The sequence below is a fragment of the Dama dama genome, chromosome 24, assembly GCF_033118175.1.
Source record: "Dama dama isolate Ldn47 chromosome 24, ASM3311817v1, whole genome shotgun sequence".
Classification (NCBI taxonomy): Eukaryota; Metazoa; Chordata; class Mammalia; order Artiodactyla; family Cervidae; genus Dama; species Dama dama.
The window spans coordinates 5366669-5383814 of record NC_083704.1 but is presented as its reverse complement, the minus strand read 5'-3'; the positions used below and the strand labels follow the sequence as shown (position 1 = coordinate 5383814).

Below are 17146 nucleotides of genomic sequence, written 5' to 3'. Positions count from 1 at the left end.
CCTGATGTTTTCAGAGTAGAAGGGAAGACTGAGCAGATGTTCAGACCTAGGACCAGAGATACTCTCTATATGAATGGGGCATGGTGGAGTCCTAGAGAAATAATATACCAAAGACATGAACCTGGGTATTGATGATCAGTTCTATTTACTGTAGATTTTATGCTTGTCATTGAACTTACCAAAACCTGTTAAACAGCTTAAATACATCTTAAATAAATAGGGGTTATTGGGAAGAACACTAAAAAATAGCATATAAAATTACCCATTGGTTCTTTATGCATAAAAATATTTCCTGAAATAAGTTGAGAAAAATTTGCATTTCTCCACTACTATAATACTGTTGATCATCATTTATTGAATCCTGGCTAAGCTGTGTAATCTTGGGTAAGTTATTCAACTTCTCTGTGGCTCAGTTTCCTCTATCTTATATAGAGAGATAATAACAGTACCTCATAGGTTGATTAGAATCAAATTAGGTACTTAGGTACTGTCTTGAGATATGGGATTGAAGTTGATTGTTTTTCAAAATGGGAGGAAGTTGGTCGGGTCTAAATACCAGTGGGAAGAGCTTAAAAAGAGAGGGGATGAGGGAGGGTGAGAATTTGGGAGAGAGGAAAAGGAGGTAGGAGGTAGAGGAAGGTAGAGGAAGGGAAAGAAGGCAGGAGGTAGAGGAAGGAGGAGGGGAAGGGAAATGAGAGGTGGCAGGGAAGTAGTGATAAAGTTATAGATAGAGGAGTGAGAAGGGAGTAATCAGTAGAGTCTTATTAGGTATGGGAGACAGTGGTGTCCACAGAGTAGCTATTTCTCATCTTCTTTCTTTCAACCAAAGCTCCATTTGTTCTGCTGCCTTTTGGCCACGTGTTTGGGGGCATATGTGGTCCATCTCCAGGCCATAGTGTGAATCTGAATTAGTTTAAGTAAATAGGACTACGTTTTTCTCCTTTCTAGTGATAAACTTAGGGATAGGCATGTGACACAATTCTAGCAAAGAAAGAAAACAACAACAACTACTACTACTATGGGTATTACTTGAAAAAATTTTTGATTGAATTATAGTTGATTTACAATATTGTGTTAATTTCTTCTGTACAACAAAGTGACTCAGAAATACATACATATATATATATATATATATGCATATGTATGTATTCTTTTCCATTATGATTTGTCACAAGATATTGAATATGGTTCCTGCTGCTAAATAGTATGGCCTTGTTTATCCATTTTGTATATAACAGTTGGCATCTGCTAATCCTAAACTCCCATTCCATTCCTTCCCTCCCCTATCCAACCTCCTCCTTGGCAACGACAACTCTGTTCTCTATGTCTGTGAGTCTGTTTCTGTTTTGTAAATGTGTTCATTTGTGTCATATTTTATTTATTTATTAAAATTTTTATTGGCATATAGTTGATTTACAATGTTGGGTTAGTTTCAGGTGTATAGCAAAGTGAAGCAATTATACATATACATATACCCCTGCATTTTTTGGTGTCATATTTTAGATTCCACATATAAATGATATCATATGGTATTTATGTTTCTCTTTCTGATTTACTTTCCTTAGTATTATAATCGCTAGGTCCATTCATGTTGCTGCAAATGCATTGTTTCATTCTTTTTGATGGCTGAATAATATTCCACTATATATATATGCACCACATCTTTCTTTATCCATTCCTCTGTTATGGACATTTAGGCTGTTTCCTTGTATTGGCTATTGTAAATAGTGTTGCTATGAATGTAGGAGTGTCTGTATCTTTTCAAACTAGTTTTGTCTGAGTATATGCTCAGAAGTGGAATTGCTGGGTCATATGGCAACTCTAGTTTTGTTTATTTTTTGAGGAACCTCCATCCTATTTTCCATAGCAGCTGCACCAATTTACATTGCCACTAACTATGTAGGAGCATTTCCTTTTCTCCACATGTGGGTGCACTTCTGAGTGATGCTTCTCTGTTCCTAAAAAGAGTCATAACAGCAATTTTTTTTTTCTTTTCTGAATAATGCTTTTCTGCAAGGGGATGCCAGAACTGCCAATTATTGTTAATCAGTGGGATTTTGGACTAAGAAGTTACCTGAAACACTTAAAAAGAACACATTGAAAGATGATTTGCTAGCTGGTAATTGAACTTTACCTGAAACTGCTTTTTATTACTAAAGGACATACATTATTGAGATCTAAAACACCCCAAATTATGTCAGATAGTCATTCTAGTATGTAGGGAAACGTACAGAAGAGTTATTTTATCAAATAGGAAATAAAATTTAAGAATATGTGAATGTGGTAATCACTGCATGTATGAACAACGGCTGCTTTGCCTTCAAGCCCTATGTTAGATCCTCCTGAAGACTGTCTAAACCTCATGGCTGAGGGAGTCCCTCCCTATGATCAGTTATTGGAGGATGCCTAAAATCACTATTATTTACAATCTGGTAAGTAGCAGCATAGAAACTAATTCACTGAAGAGGAAAATGTAAATCCACTCAATGAGTAGAATGAAGAGTGGTGTTCCTTGTGGAACAAGAAGTGGATTATAATGGTAGTGGCATCAGATGTACTGTACTGATTCTTATTAATTATCCAATGGATTTGTAATAGAGTCTGCAAAATGGGCCTTAGATAACTGGAAGATAAAGGGAACCCTGGATTATATCAAATGGGGGGATCTAAGTGAAAATTAATTCAAATAATAGAAAGAAATAATTGTTGCTAAAGAGGGAGCCAATAAATAAATCATAATGCACCTTTTTTGGGGGTTAATACAGGTACAACTAGTAGGATTAATTTGATTTTAATGAAATCTGTGATAATACTGATATTGATGATCAAACATATTAGGAAATTGAATTAAAATCTCCCCATGATATTCATCTGATGAAAGCTGATTTGTTAGAGGAGGAACTAGAGTTAGTTAACAATTGATGAATTGTTATATAATCAATATACTGATACCTTTCATTAAGTTTAAATTTTAGTGGTCAGAAGAGATAAAACAGTTATCAAACTCGTGCATCCTTATGAACAAGTTTGTGGTGAAATACTTGGTTAACTGAAATGCTTCTTTTAAAAATGCCCACACCTCATTTGATGATACAAGGCATTAGCAGTTTGACAGATGTCAATCTGTTCTTTTATGCTCTGTAAATGATATATGCAGGAGATAAATAATTATGAGTGATTTTAATTTAATGGCTTGACCAGGAGTCAAGGGATAGAATCTATGGATTTCTGGGGCATGGTTTTCTGAGAAGTCTCAGAAATTTAGTATAGCATTGGATATATCAAATATTATATTTAATATAACATTGGAGATCTTATCCAATATAATGTGTTAAGTCACTTCAGTCATGTCCTACTCTTTGCGACCCTATGAACTGTAGCCCACCATGCTCCTCTTTCCATGGGATTCTCCGGGCAGGAATACTGGAGTGGCTTGCCATGCCCTCCTCCAGGTGATCTTCTTGACCCAGGAATCAAACCTGTGTCTGTTATGTCTCCTGCATTGGAGGGTGGGTTCTCTAGCATGATCTGGGAAGCATATCCAATACAATGCAACAGGAAAATAAAATGAAAGGTATCAAGATCAGAAAATAAAATATAAGACCGTTGTTATTCACAGATATCATAATTTTATATATAGACTCAAAGGTTCAGCTGAGCGGAAGAGAGAACAGTTGTCAGATGACAGAGGAATGAATAAATTAATAAGCCACAAATGAAAGCAGCAGCCTTAATCATTTGCTGACATAGTATAAGTGACAGGTTAAAAGTAGAGTAAGTATCAGCTTCCCCCTGTTCCATTATCCCTCATGAAACAATGCAAGTCAAGAGTCAGGTGGATTAGCCCAGCTACGGGAGTCGTCTCATTGTTGAGGGAGCCCTGAATAAAAGGTCTCCATAATTTTATAGACCTGCACAGGGGAAAAGATGAAGTGGAAAGGGGAAAGGGCTAGCAGGAGTGGATGTAAGATGTAAATCCTATCTTACCAATAATTATATAAAATATAAATGGTTTCAGTTCAGTTCAGTCGCTCAGTCGTGTCCAACTCTTTGTGATCCCATGAATCGCAGCACGCCAGGCCTCCCTGTCCATCACCAACTCCCGGAGTTTACTCAAACTCATGTCCATCGAGTCAGTGATGCCATCCAGCCATCTCATCCTCTGTCGTCCCCTTCTCCTCCTGCCCCCAGTCCCTCCCAGCATCAGGGTCTTTTCCAATGAGTCAGCTCTTTGCATGAGGTGGCCAAAGTACTGGTGTTTCAGCTTCAGCCTCAGTCCTTCCAATGAACACCCAGGACTGATCTCCTTTAGGATGGACTGGCTGGATCTCCTTGCAGTCAAATTAATAGGCAGAGATTGGCAGAATGGACAAAAAACATGATTTATATATATTTTATCTACAAGGTCCATAATTCAAAGACACAGATAGTAGAAAGTGAAAATGTCAAGAAATAAATATTATGGAAATAGCAACAAATAGAGAGGTGAAAGAATAGACAATTCAAATACAGGACAAAATAAACTTTAGGCCATAAATTGTTGCTATAGACCAAGAAAGATATTTTATAATGATTAAATAGTCAGTTACTCAAGATATAATAATCATGAACCTATATGTATCTCAACCTCCTCTGGTAACCTCAGTCAGTGAGTATATTTTCTTAGGGATATTCCACCTAGATGAAACCCCATGGTTCCATCATTTAGAGTCCTTAATGCCTCAGCTTTATCACATAATTTTCCAGGCCAAGAATGCAGGCTGTTGAAGTGCAGGAAAAGAACCAATCAGGTGATAATGTGTTGTTCATGGATGAATTCTCCCAAATATCTGCTTCTGGCAAAATGTTAAAAAACAGAGGTAATTAATTCTAGGGAGGATAAAGCCTTAGATAGAAAGATTGGTTCTTTGATGCTCTCAGTACCCTCTCTAGACACTAAGCTTCATGGAGAAGATGTTTCCTCATTTTAAGAGGAGACTAAAAAAAGCTTATTAGGTAACAGAAATATTTTTGTCTCTTGTTCTATTAGCCATAGACTAGGTTCTGAAGATCAGAAGATTCCTCTTAGTACCTAACACTTTGGGTTTCAAATTCAACATACCATTTTTTTTTTATTTTGACTTGATTTTCCAAGACATTGGAGGATGCTGAATCCTTTTAAATAAATTTGTGTCATCTTTACATCTCTGCTTCCTATAGAATTATCCAGGCAGTGGGGACTTGAGAAATATGCATGATTTGACATTACAAGTAATGGTTATTTCTTATTAATAAATGCCTTGGGCATTCTCCTTAACTACAGGGGCAACCGTGGTAAGTGAACTAGAATTGCTGTTTTTTTGTTTTGTTTTGTTTTTCTTCTCGAGTTTTTACAATTCTGTTTTCTTCCAAGGGATTTTTTACAATGAAAATCTTTAAAGGTTTACTTCCTAATATTTTATGGATTACTTTTAGATACCCTGGGATCTTTTGGAGAAATATTTGTACTCCTCCATGTATATGGATTTATCTGTAATTTATCCAGAATAGGATTACAATTTGTGGATTCTGAAGTCAATTTTTAAGTCAGCCTGGGACTAAAGGGAAGGTCAGCATTTAGATTCTGTTCTTTGAAGGAAATCTTCAGCTCAAATATTGAATTCCAAGTGGAAAATCTGTTAATATACGGCATCTACAAGAATGCTATAAAGAATGTACCCTTTACTGTAGTTGGGAATATACATTAAATCCCAAGCTCTGGGGAACTTTTTCTTATGATTATATTTAAACATTCTTGGATCTTCTAAGCAGGTAAGATCTTATTTCTGCTGGAATGGATGTGGTTTCTGCAAAATGACTGAATTTCTGCATCCCTGACCTCAGACTTAGACCTTTATCTTAGAGAGTCAAGATGCATATTGCTGAAGATAAAAGATGAAAGTTAATTTTCTTTGTCACATTAAGGTGGTTTTTTTTTTTGTTTTTTGTTCTTTTGGGGGTTTTTTGCGCTTGTATACACTGGATTTAAGTCATCTTAAGGAACATAAGGTGTGGTGGTGGGAAAAAAAAAAATCACTGTGTCGGGCATTAGAAAACTTGGATTCTTGTCTGCTACTAATCAGCTGTGTTTCCTCTCTGGACCTCAGCTGCCTCATCTTTAAAGAGAATATGAGTTGATAAAATGCAAGTCCTGGAAAAAAAAAAAGTTTTAAACTTCTAATTTTGTATTGAGGTATAGCCAATTAACAATGACTCAGCCATACACATAATATGTGTATCTATTCTCCCCCAAACTCCCTTCCTCTCCTGAGTGCCACATAACTGATCAGAGTTTCATGCGCCCTACAGTAGGTCTTTGTTGGTTATCCATTTTAAATCTAGCAATGTGTACATGTCCATCCAAAACTCCCTAACTATTCATTGGTACTTGAAGAATTTTAGGGCACAAAAATTCTGAAATTGTTAAATAGATCCTGAACTCATTAACATCTAACTGTACATTTCATGGTTTAGCCAAATAACTGCTATGGGTTACATATGGTCACAGGTGGTAGCTTTGTCCAAACTCTGACATTGCTGATTCCCAGAAGTAAACTGGATCTACACTGGAGAGCTAAATTCCAAAGAGCTAGAGCCAGACATCCTGGGTTTTAATAGGCTTTATTTTATTTTTTAATCATTTTGACTTGGACAAATTGTTTACCTTCTAACCACATTTACTTTTCTTTAGACTATAGATAATAGTGTACCAAGCTCATAGGATTGTTGTGAAGGTGTTGTTAAATGGCATAGTGCATGTAAAGCTTTAGTATAGTGATAACACATAGCAAAAACTCAACAACATTTAAAGATTATTATAAGAACAATGTGTGGTAAGTTGCTTCAGTGATGTCCAACTCTTTGCGACCCTATGGGCCCACAAGGCTCTTCTGTCCATCAGATTTTCCAGGCAAGAATAATGAAGAGGATTGCCATTTCCTTCTCTAGTGGATCTTTCTGACACAGGTATCAAACCCACATCTCTTACATCTCCTGCATTGGCGGATGGGTTATTTATCAGTAGTGCTACCTGGGAAGAAGTCTAGCACTCTTCAAAGTGTAAATGAGGAGTCTAGTCTTCTCTCCATTGTCAAAAGAGTTTATAGAGTCAGAGTTTGGCACTAGGATGGGGGCAGGAATATCTAGAGAAGGCGAAGCCCTGGAAATATTTAAAGTAGCTAGCATCCAGGGACAAAACCGGAAATGATATCCAAAGGTGAATGAAATTTCAACATGGCAGAAAGGCAACAAGGCAGATGAGTCAACAAGATGGATAACAGACACCAAGCCACCAAGCCACTTCAGAGCTGTAGGAAAAAAGTAGAACTTGGAGAATTTACAGGGCACAGCTCTGTGGTGCTTTCCTACTCATTCTATAATTGTAAGGAAATTAATAAAAATGTCCAGTTTGTACAGGAACAAGGTCAGTGAAACTGATTTATTGGTTATAAACCTTCATGTAGATTCCCACTGAGCATGATAAGGTGGTCACAGAGATTAGTTAGGCAGGCTTAATAAATGGTGTCTCTACTCAGCTGACTCAATGGGCACGAATTTGAGCAAGCTACAGGAGGTAGAGGAGGACGGAGGAGACTGGTGTGCTACAGTCCACGGGATGGCAAAGAGTTGGACACAACTTAGTGGCTGAACAACAATAATAATAACAATCACATTACACTTCATTGCTTTTGTTAAGCATATTTTCCTTGCAATTCTGTTTCTTATATCACAGGGTAATTTTAATTCTCATTAAAATATAAAGAGCTGTTATTTTATCAGATATATCTCATCTCTCTTTGCATCTAAGCATGCATGTTCCTCAGATCATCCTGTTTCCATCAGGATGGATGTGTCATCCTGGCTGACATTTTTGTCATCCACCCTGGATGGATGGACTTTTTGTACTGTGTCATATTGCTAATCATTGCCATCAACAGTCAGAGATAATGTCACTCATGTTTATGATTTTTATGAACAGTTTGGATTTACACAGATAAAAATCACAAACACTGGTACTCTAAATATAAACATTATATAACAATTATATCATAATTTTCTTCTAACATTTTTAAATGAAAATAAATTTTCATATGTGAAGATACATGCATTATATTTTATTTCTTCATTAACCTCACTTAGGGGCACACGTTTTTACAAGTCTTTATAGTTCTCATAAGAACTATATCTTTGCATTAAGTTTTGAGATTGAAAGTATGAATCCTCCAACTTTATTCTTCACGTTTCAGATTTCTTATTTGTTGTTGCTGTTTTTACCTTTGGATTATTTGGGATTTCTTGCAATTCCATATGAAACTTCTCTACAATTTCACACAAATGTTAGTGTTAGTGTTTCCATTTCTGCGTAAAATGGATTTTTATAAAGATTGTGTTATATATGCACTCTGGGGGATATTGTTATCTTAATTATATTAAGTTTACAAGTCTATGAATATGGTTACATTTATATTTACCTGTGCTCAGTCACTTCATTCATGTCTGACTCTATGCAACTCCATAGACTGTAGCACACCAGGCTCCTCTGTCCAAGGGATTCTCCAGCAAAAATACTGGAGTGGGTTGCCATTTCCTCCTCCAGGGAATTTTCCTGACCCAGGTATCGAATCTGTATCTCCTGTGTCTCATGCATTGCAAAAGGATTCTTTACCCACTGAGCCACCCTATGTTTTCTTTAATTTATTTTAGTGACTTTTTTTTTTTTTTTTTTTAGTTTTTAGTGTAGAATTCATCCACCATTTTGGTAAATTTATTCCAAAGTATTTTATGGTTTTTGATGGTATTGTCAATGTACTTATTTTCTTAATTTTGTTTTTAGACTATTAATTCCTAGTATATTGAAATATAACTGATTTTGTATTAATTCTGAGAACTTCTTCATGTGTGTGTGGATTCCTTAGATTTTTTTTCTACGTAAGAGCATGTCATTTGTTAGTATAGTTTTACTTCTTCCTTTCCAATTTGTATGCCTTTTATTTCTAGTCTGATTTTTCTGACATTAGTCTTCAAGAAAATATTAAACAGAAGTGATGAAAAGGAGCGTATTCTGATTTTATGAGGTAAGCTTTCAGCCTTTATCATTAAGTATAAGTCTTGGTTATGGGAGAAAGTGATATATTTGTTGCTGATTTAGAGCATGTCAGACTTCTGGAGCACTTTGTCTCAGCCATACTATGAATTGTCCCCTATCTGGTCATGTAATTGCTTTCAAAAGTCTATTTCACAATTTCATTCACCAACTTTCTATTAAGTTCTTTTGCCTATAATTTGCAAATATTTCCTGAACTCTATCTCTCCATGTTAGATGGGGTTCCCTAGATGCAGATCCTGGGATAGGATTTTTACAGAAGTGATTTATAAGGAGAAGGGGTAGAGTGAAGTGACTATGGTAGGAGAAGAAAGGGTGTAGTCTAAACTCAATTCTGGATTCAGCCTGTAGTCATGAGAGCTCTACAGTACAATTTTATGGATCCTACACTCTGAGAAGGCAGGACCAAATCTGTTTTTCTTAATCACTGAAGACCCAACAACTACCCATGTGTCCAATTCACTACTCGAGATCAAAAATATTTACTGATAAATGAATGAAGGACAGAGGAATAATGGAAATATTATTAAATTGTTTTGTATGTAGATGTAGGCACAAAATAAAAACAAAAACAGTTTTTAATAGTGAAATGTTGCCAAAAGGTAAAGATTAACAGAAATATAATATGAATAGCTCATATATATAAGATAATGAAGCCTTTCTGAGACAGGAAAAACATCAAGGTAAACTATTTGCTCATATTGCTGATAATCTCAGTTTTCCTTTCTTTCTGTCTCTCAAAAGAAACAGTACAAAGAAATTGTGATTTCCTTAAACAGTTCAACTAGAATTCTCAGGATCTGAATTAAATAAAGGCAGGAAAAAATCCTCTCAACTACAGTGCCTTTTTTCTTCTATATTTTGTTGAAATTTTATTTTTATTTAAACTTTTATTTATTAATTCTGTATTTATCATTAACCATAAATTGTGCTACCTTGAAGTAACTATTATTATTTACCAGTAAAGTTCTTTATGGAATATGTTTAATAGATAGAAATTCCTATCTGACATCAAGAGTTTCTTCTATTTGAGTCATCACTCTTTCAGACGGTTTTTCAGCTTAAGATGGTGACATGAACAATACTAAGTGCTATGAATCCTATAAGGAAATTTCAAAATGTCATACAATTTCCATTCAACTATTACAAATGTTCAATGGACAATTTTTAATTAAATGTATCTATTTTAATTGAAGAATAATTTCTCTGCATATTGTGTTGGGTTTTATAACAATAAAATAGTTACATACCATGATGTTACAGATTACAGATCACCATCAACTATGATGCATAAAATGAAGAGTTATCAATGAATAGTTGGATTTTTAGTTACAGTAGCAAACTACTATTTACAATCTTTCCAGCATAGTCCTTGTCTCAATGAAAGGGAATTAATTTTATCTTCCTTTTCTATCTTTTCTTGACAGTGTATCAAGGCAGTTAGGGTTATGGTCAGGGAAATGGGTATGATTCTGATTAATGTCTTTTCAATATATATGCTTTGATACCATCCATTTTCTTACAATTTCACCACTTGTAAAACTGGGATAATAGCAGCTATCCACCAGTCTTTTTGGTTGTTGTAGAGATTACTGGTTAATACTAATCTATTTAGTATTTCTTTCATTTTATTAGATGAAAAAATCTGTGAATCCGCATACATGGTTCTGCTAGTAAAACTAAACCCCAATTTTGTAGAATTTTCTAAATATGGAAAGAGTGGTTCTGGGATATGTTTTTCTTTTCTTTTTTGGGGGGGTGGTTTCTTCTTTCTGTTCACCTAAGTGCAGAATACATAATTTGTTGTGGTTAATTTACTTCTTTATTCTTTACACATTCCTGGTTAAGATAATCCAAAATGTCCTTTGACCTATGTATTAGTTGACCAGTGTTTGACTCTAAGGCACATTTATTTGCTCCCTGAAAAAAGATTTTCTACTACACAAATTTCTAATGGCATTTTCCATCTGGGCATTTCTCAAGGTATAGATTAAAGGATTTAACATGGAAGTTATCATAGTATAAAATACAGCAACTGCTTTATCAATAGGTAAGGTAGCTGCAGGTCTCAGGTAAACAAATATGCAGGGCACAAAGTATAAAATGACCGCTGTGTTGTGGGAGATGCAGGTGGAGAGGGCTTTTCGTCTTGCTTCCAAGCTGTAGGCCCTTAGGGAATGCAAGATGACCACATAGGAGACCAGCAGAAGAAGGAAGTTTAACAGACAGATGAAGCCACTGTTGGCAGCAATGAAGAGCCCGAGAGTGTGGGTATCAGTGCAGGCAAGACTGAGCAAAGGGTTCAGTCACACAGAAAGTGATCTATGACATTAGGGCCACAGAAGGGTAAGCGGAAGATGAAGAGGATCTGTATAAATCCATGAAGAAAGCCTCCCACCCATGCCACTCCCACTAGCAACCAACACACCTGCCAGGTCATGATGGTTGTGTAGTGCAAGGGCTTGCAGATGGCCACATAGCGGTCACAGGCCATCACAGTAAGAAGGATGACTTCAGCACCTCCAAAGAAGTGTTCCTCAAAGATTTGGGTCATACATCCATTAAATAAGATGGTTTTCTTCTCATGGAGTGAATCTACAATCATCTTAGGGGCACATACAGAGGAGTAACAGGCATCAATAAAGGAGAGAAAAGTCAGGAAAAAGTACATGGGGGACCTCAAAGATGGGCTTGCAGTGATGGTGACCATAATAAGCACATTTCCTACCACAGTGGTGATGTAGATAACAAAGAACATGGCAAATACAATTTTCTGCATCTTTGGATTCTCTGTGAGCCCCTGTAGAACAAACTCTGTCACGTTGTTCCTGTTCTCCATGTGTTTCATGAAATGGTTTATTCACGACCTAAAAGTGAGAGAGTTAATTCTTAGGTAGGTTGATAAGGAGTCTGGGGCCCTCAAAGAGAAAGGGTCCAGGACCCTCGAGGAGGAGAAAGGGACAAACATGTTTTTCTACATTGCTTTGTCTTAGTCACATAATTTTTTTTCTTAAACTGAGTTTTTTTGACAATAATCTTTAAAATTAACTTTCTTTAAGCCCAGAGCTAATGATTACACAAGGAAACAACTCATCTTGCTAAAGGGTATGCTTTTTCTTAAGCTCTATACTACTGATTACATAACAACAATATATCTTGCTCAAGGATGTTTCTCCTTCATAACATGAACCTAACTAATCTTGTTATCTATGTTGTGGGAGTGGGTCTGGTAAGGCCTTTCTATTGTGAGTTCTAATCTTGTGAATTTAAGGTGTATATTGTGGAAATGGGTGTGGTAAAAAGTATATAAGGCCTTGATAAGACTTGATAAGAGGCAGTCTCAGTCTCCCTTCTGATGTCTATGTCAAAAGCTTTGTCTGCCCTTTTTCACCATAATGAAACTTCTGCCACACAAAGGCTCTGAGTGTTCAAGACTTGTCCCTGATTCTGAAGCCTAAATCCTCTTCTTGAAAGAAAGAAAGAAAGAAAGAAAGAAAGAAAGAAAGAGAAGTCGCTCAGTCATGTCCGACTCTTTGCAACCCCATGGACTGTAGCCTGCACCAGGTTCTACATCCATCGGATTTTCTAGGCAAGAGTACCAGAGTGGGTTGCCATTTCCTTCTCCAGGAGATCACAATTTCATCATTTACTACCCAAAGCTACCAAAAGAAAACATAGTTTTAATTTATGCATTCTTAAGCTTACTAAACTTCACTTTAACAAGTGAAGAATACCCAGACTTTACTGAATATAAATTGTTTCTTGTTTTTTTTTTTTTTAATGAAGAAAAGATTCTGAGTTCCTAAGATTAATCTAATTACCTCCAGGAAAAAATTCTTTTAATAATATAGATGTGAGGACCTTTTGTAAACCTATGGGTGAGAGAACTTAATCATCTGAAATGGTTCAGAGTCTAACTTCTAACTTCAAGTAGTGCATTTCCCAGATAATGGTGACTAAGTGTGAAAAGAGGTAGAGGATGGATGTAAAAGCTTAGGAATTGTCCTTTTACTAAGAAATGGGGACCATGGAAGGTAGTTGGAAGGATGAAATAAATCTGATGAAGGTGGAATCTTAGATGTTGTTCTAGTAAAGATTTTGTGTGTCTAGGATGAAGTTAGCAGGGTTTCAGTAAATGGATGGAAGATGTCTCCCAGATAGAAACCACAGTAGCAAAGTAGTTAGAATAGTTGAAACAGGAGTAACACTACAACATGCATGTGCTAAGTTGCTTCAGTCACGTCCATCTTTTTTCTGACACCATGGCCTCTAGCCCACCAGGCTCCTTCCTCCATGGGATTCTCCAGGCAAGAACACTGGAGTAGGTTGCCATGCCCGCAGGTTGCCATCTTCCCAACAGGTTGTTGCCGCTGCTCAGTCGCTAAGTCATGTCTGACTCTTTTGTGACCCCAGTGGACTGTAGCTGCTCCACACTCTTCTGTTCATGGGATTTTTCAGGCAAGAATACTGGAGCAGGTTTCTATTTCTTTCTCCATGGGGCTCTTCCTGACCTAGGGATCAAACCCGTGTCTCCTGCATTGGCAGGCGGATTTTTACCACTGACTCACCAAGAAAGCCCAAAGAATGGGTGCAAGAACTAGTTAGTATTCATAATGCATGTTGACTAAACCTAATTACTTTGCAATAGGTACATGTACATTCCAATGATTTATTCCAATGTTCATAGTATACAAGCACATACTTTCTTTTCCAAGTGATAACAACTTGTATGGTTGGTATTGTATCATCCATTTTACAGATGAGGAAACAATCTCATAGACTAATGTGAATAGTTCAATAAAAGTGCTAATATTAACTAAAATAGCACAGTTAGTGTGCATTAAGTGTTACGCAGACATTTAGTTTTAATCCTTGGTACAAACCTGCAAGATGGTTACTACCATCATTTTTATGCCTATTTTACACATTAGGAAATAGAAGCATAGAGAAATTAAGGATTCTGTTCAAGGTCAAACAGCTAAAATTTTAGACAGAGGTAAGATTAGTTCAGATTACAGATCTTTATTTTTTGCTCCAAATTCTTAATACATGCTCTATATTGTCATGTTATAGCAAACAATGGATAACTAATAACCTCCTTTTGAAGTGACCATGATTATTACACTTTTGACTACTTTATTAATACTTGAGAGGCAAGTTTATATTGAGAAATCTTATCCATTCTCTCTCTGTCACACACAAACACACAGAAACACACACATTGATATCTTTGAACTCTCAAGTAGTAAGTTAACTGCAGTACTGAATTTACTGAATGACCCTTTCATCTTGACATCTTCCTCAGACCTAACTTTCCCTTCACTGATACCACTCCAAAGAATGGGGCCCCAGATTTCTCTGCAAAATGTTGAGAAAGTCTATGCCACTGGTTAAATGGCTTGGTTTGAGAATCGGAAAGACCCAATTTGAATCCTGGTTCTTCCAGTTGCAGCTTCTTTCATCTGAAGTGCATTTCTTTGGCAACTTACATTCTTGTTTTCTCAGCTATAAAGTTAGAATAATAACATCCACTCCGTAGATCAATAGTTGAGTGATTATGTATATGAACACACTCACCTGCTGTGGACACAAAAAGAACTTTTAGTTACTTTTGTCACTGTGTATACACCTGAGGGATAGGAAGAATTAACAATTGGAGCAGTGATACAGAGAAATGTTTAACCATGCTTCAAGCTCCAGAAGAACTTCTGCTAATTTTACTCTCAAGGAAACAGCAGAGGCTGATATTATCCACAGCAGGTTTCCCCAGGAAGGGTCTCCATATTTGTACTTGATGAAACAACTTGTGATTTATGCTACTGACATGTGTAATTTCCTATTTTATTTGTGTGAAGTATAATTAAATTTTGTTTTCATCCTCATTATTAGTCCTGATTACTAAAAAGGATGTTTCGTGGCCAAGCATGGTTCCTGGTGTCACAGAGCTGGGTTCCTCAAATTGCTTAACCTCTTTGAGTCTCAAAATGTTCAAGTGTCAAATTAAGTTAATATTTATGAATATCTTTTGAAAAGTTGAAATGCAGATAAAATAGTCTTTTACTATATTGAAAAGTATTGAAAAATAATGGGTTATACATACGAAGCAGCAAACTAAAATAAGCATCACCACTTTTGAAAACCTTACCTTAGCTCTTCACATGACTTTAGTGATGTTGGAATGTGTTCAGAAGCAGTTCCATATTCAAACTAACTTCTTATAACAAGTAGCTTTCAGTATAAAAGGTGTAACACGTAAGAGCTTGCTAACTCTGAAATGAACAGTTGTTAAGAACTTGTATGCATTGAACATGTACAAGTTCTTAGTATGTCAATTTATCTCATGAAACCTGTTTTAAAAGAAAAAAGTGTTCTTATAAGTCTAAATCTTTCCATCTAGCTTCTAAAGCCTCAAATTTCTTCACAGAAAACTTGCTTTCTGATTTTGAATTTAGAATGGGTTCATTGGAAATACTATGGAGAACTGATTTTGAATAAGTGTCTGTTGTTCTGTAGCACACGAATCAGACAGTGTGGAGGATGTATATTCAAATGGTTCATTCTGCCCATGATGAATCGTGTTCTAGAGAGGTGAACAGCAACGCAAATCACTTCCACCTTGCTCTTGTATATTCATAGACATCCAAAGAGGCTTCAATAAGGTCAGAGACCTTGTCTTATAGCTGCTGCTTTCTCATAGGAATAAATTATTTCCTTTGATGAAAAGACTTTGTCCAGAAGCAAGTATTCTGGAGAGACAGTGTGGAGAAACACTCACTATGAAGTGGAGAATAGTTTTCCCTTCGTATGTGTGCATGGGAGTTCAGTTGTGTTCGACTGTTTGTGACCCCATGGAGCCTGCCAGGCTCCTCTGTCTATGCAATTTTCTGGACGAGATTACATAAGTGGGTTGCCATTTCCTTCTCCAGGGGGTCTTCCTGACCCAGGGATCAAACCTATGTCTCTTGTGTCTCCTGCATTGGCACACAGGTTCTTTATGAGCTGAGCCCCTGGAGAAGCTCAGTCTTCCTTCACCTGGAACCTAAATCCGTGAGATTCCCTCTTTTCTATCAGCACCTGGATTGCTAAGAAAACTGAATGTCTTGTCAATAGCAAAGGGCATAGTTCCTGTGTGTGACTTGTGTTGTGGAATCCCCATTGACTGCTGTCATAGGAGAGTTTGTATTTTCTTATCAATTATTAAAACTTTATTGGAAACCATTATTGATTGCTTGAGAGCTAGATCACTGAGGACCTACAATTAATGACAGCCTTTTGAAAGTTCTTGAATCTAAAAGCTGTTTTTCTTTCTCTCTTCCACCTCCTCCTCCAGATTTATTATTGTATCACGGATAAATAAAAATTTGCTTTTAAGGTGTATAAAGGCATTTAGATATAAGTATGCATTGTGAAATAATTGCCACAATCAAACTATTCATGTTTATCAATCATGTTGTTACCATTTTTTTCTGGTGATAACATGATCCACCCTCATAGCAAATTCTGAGTGTACAATGCAATATTGTTAACAATGATCACATTGCTGTATAGCATACTTTCAGAAATTATTTATCCTTACATAACTGAAACTTGGTTCCCCTTTATCAATCTCTGCTCATTTCTCCCTCCCTGGCATTTTGCTCTTTGCTCCTATAGGTTTGACTATTTTAGATTCCACATATGAGTAATGGAACTTCCTACATGGTGCTAATAATAAAGAAGCCACCTGCCAATGCAGATAGATGTGAGAAAAAGGGGTTTGATCCCTGGGTAGGGAAGATGCCTTGAAGGAGGTCAGGGCAACCTACTCCAGGATCCTTGCTTGGAGAATCCCATGGACAGAGGAGCCTGGAAGACTACATTCCGTAAGATTGCAAAGAATCGAACACAACTGAAGTGACTTAGCATGCACACACACATATAAATAATCAGTCAGTTCAGCCACTCAGTCATGTCTGACTCTGCAACCCCATGAACTGCAGCACGCCAGGCCTCCCTGTCCAACAACAATTCCCAGAGTCTACCCAA

At 36.5% G+C, this 17146-nt stretch overlaps 2 pseudogenes; one reads left to right on the top strand and one right to left on the bottom strand.

Annotated features, from left to right (window-relative positions):
* LOC133046204 (olfactory receptor 4C45-like) overlaps positions 1–17146 on the top strand; it is a 57600-nt pseudogene that overhangs the window by 27249 nt on the left and 13205 nt on the right.
* LOC133046040 (olfactory receptor 4C13-like) lies at positions 11020–11960 on the bottom strand (annotated as a pseudogene).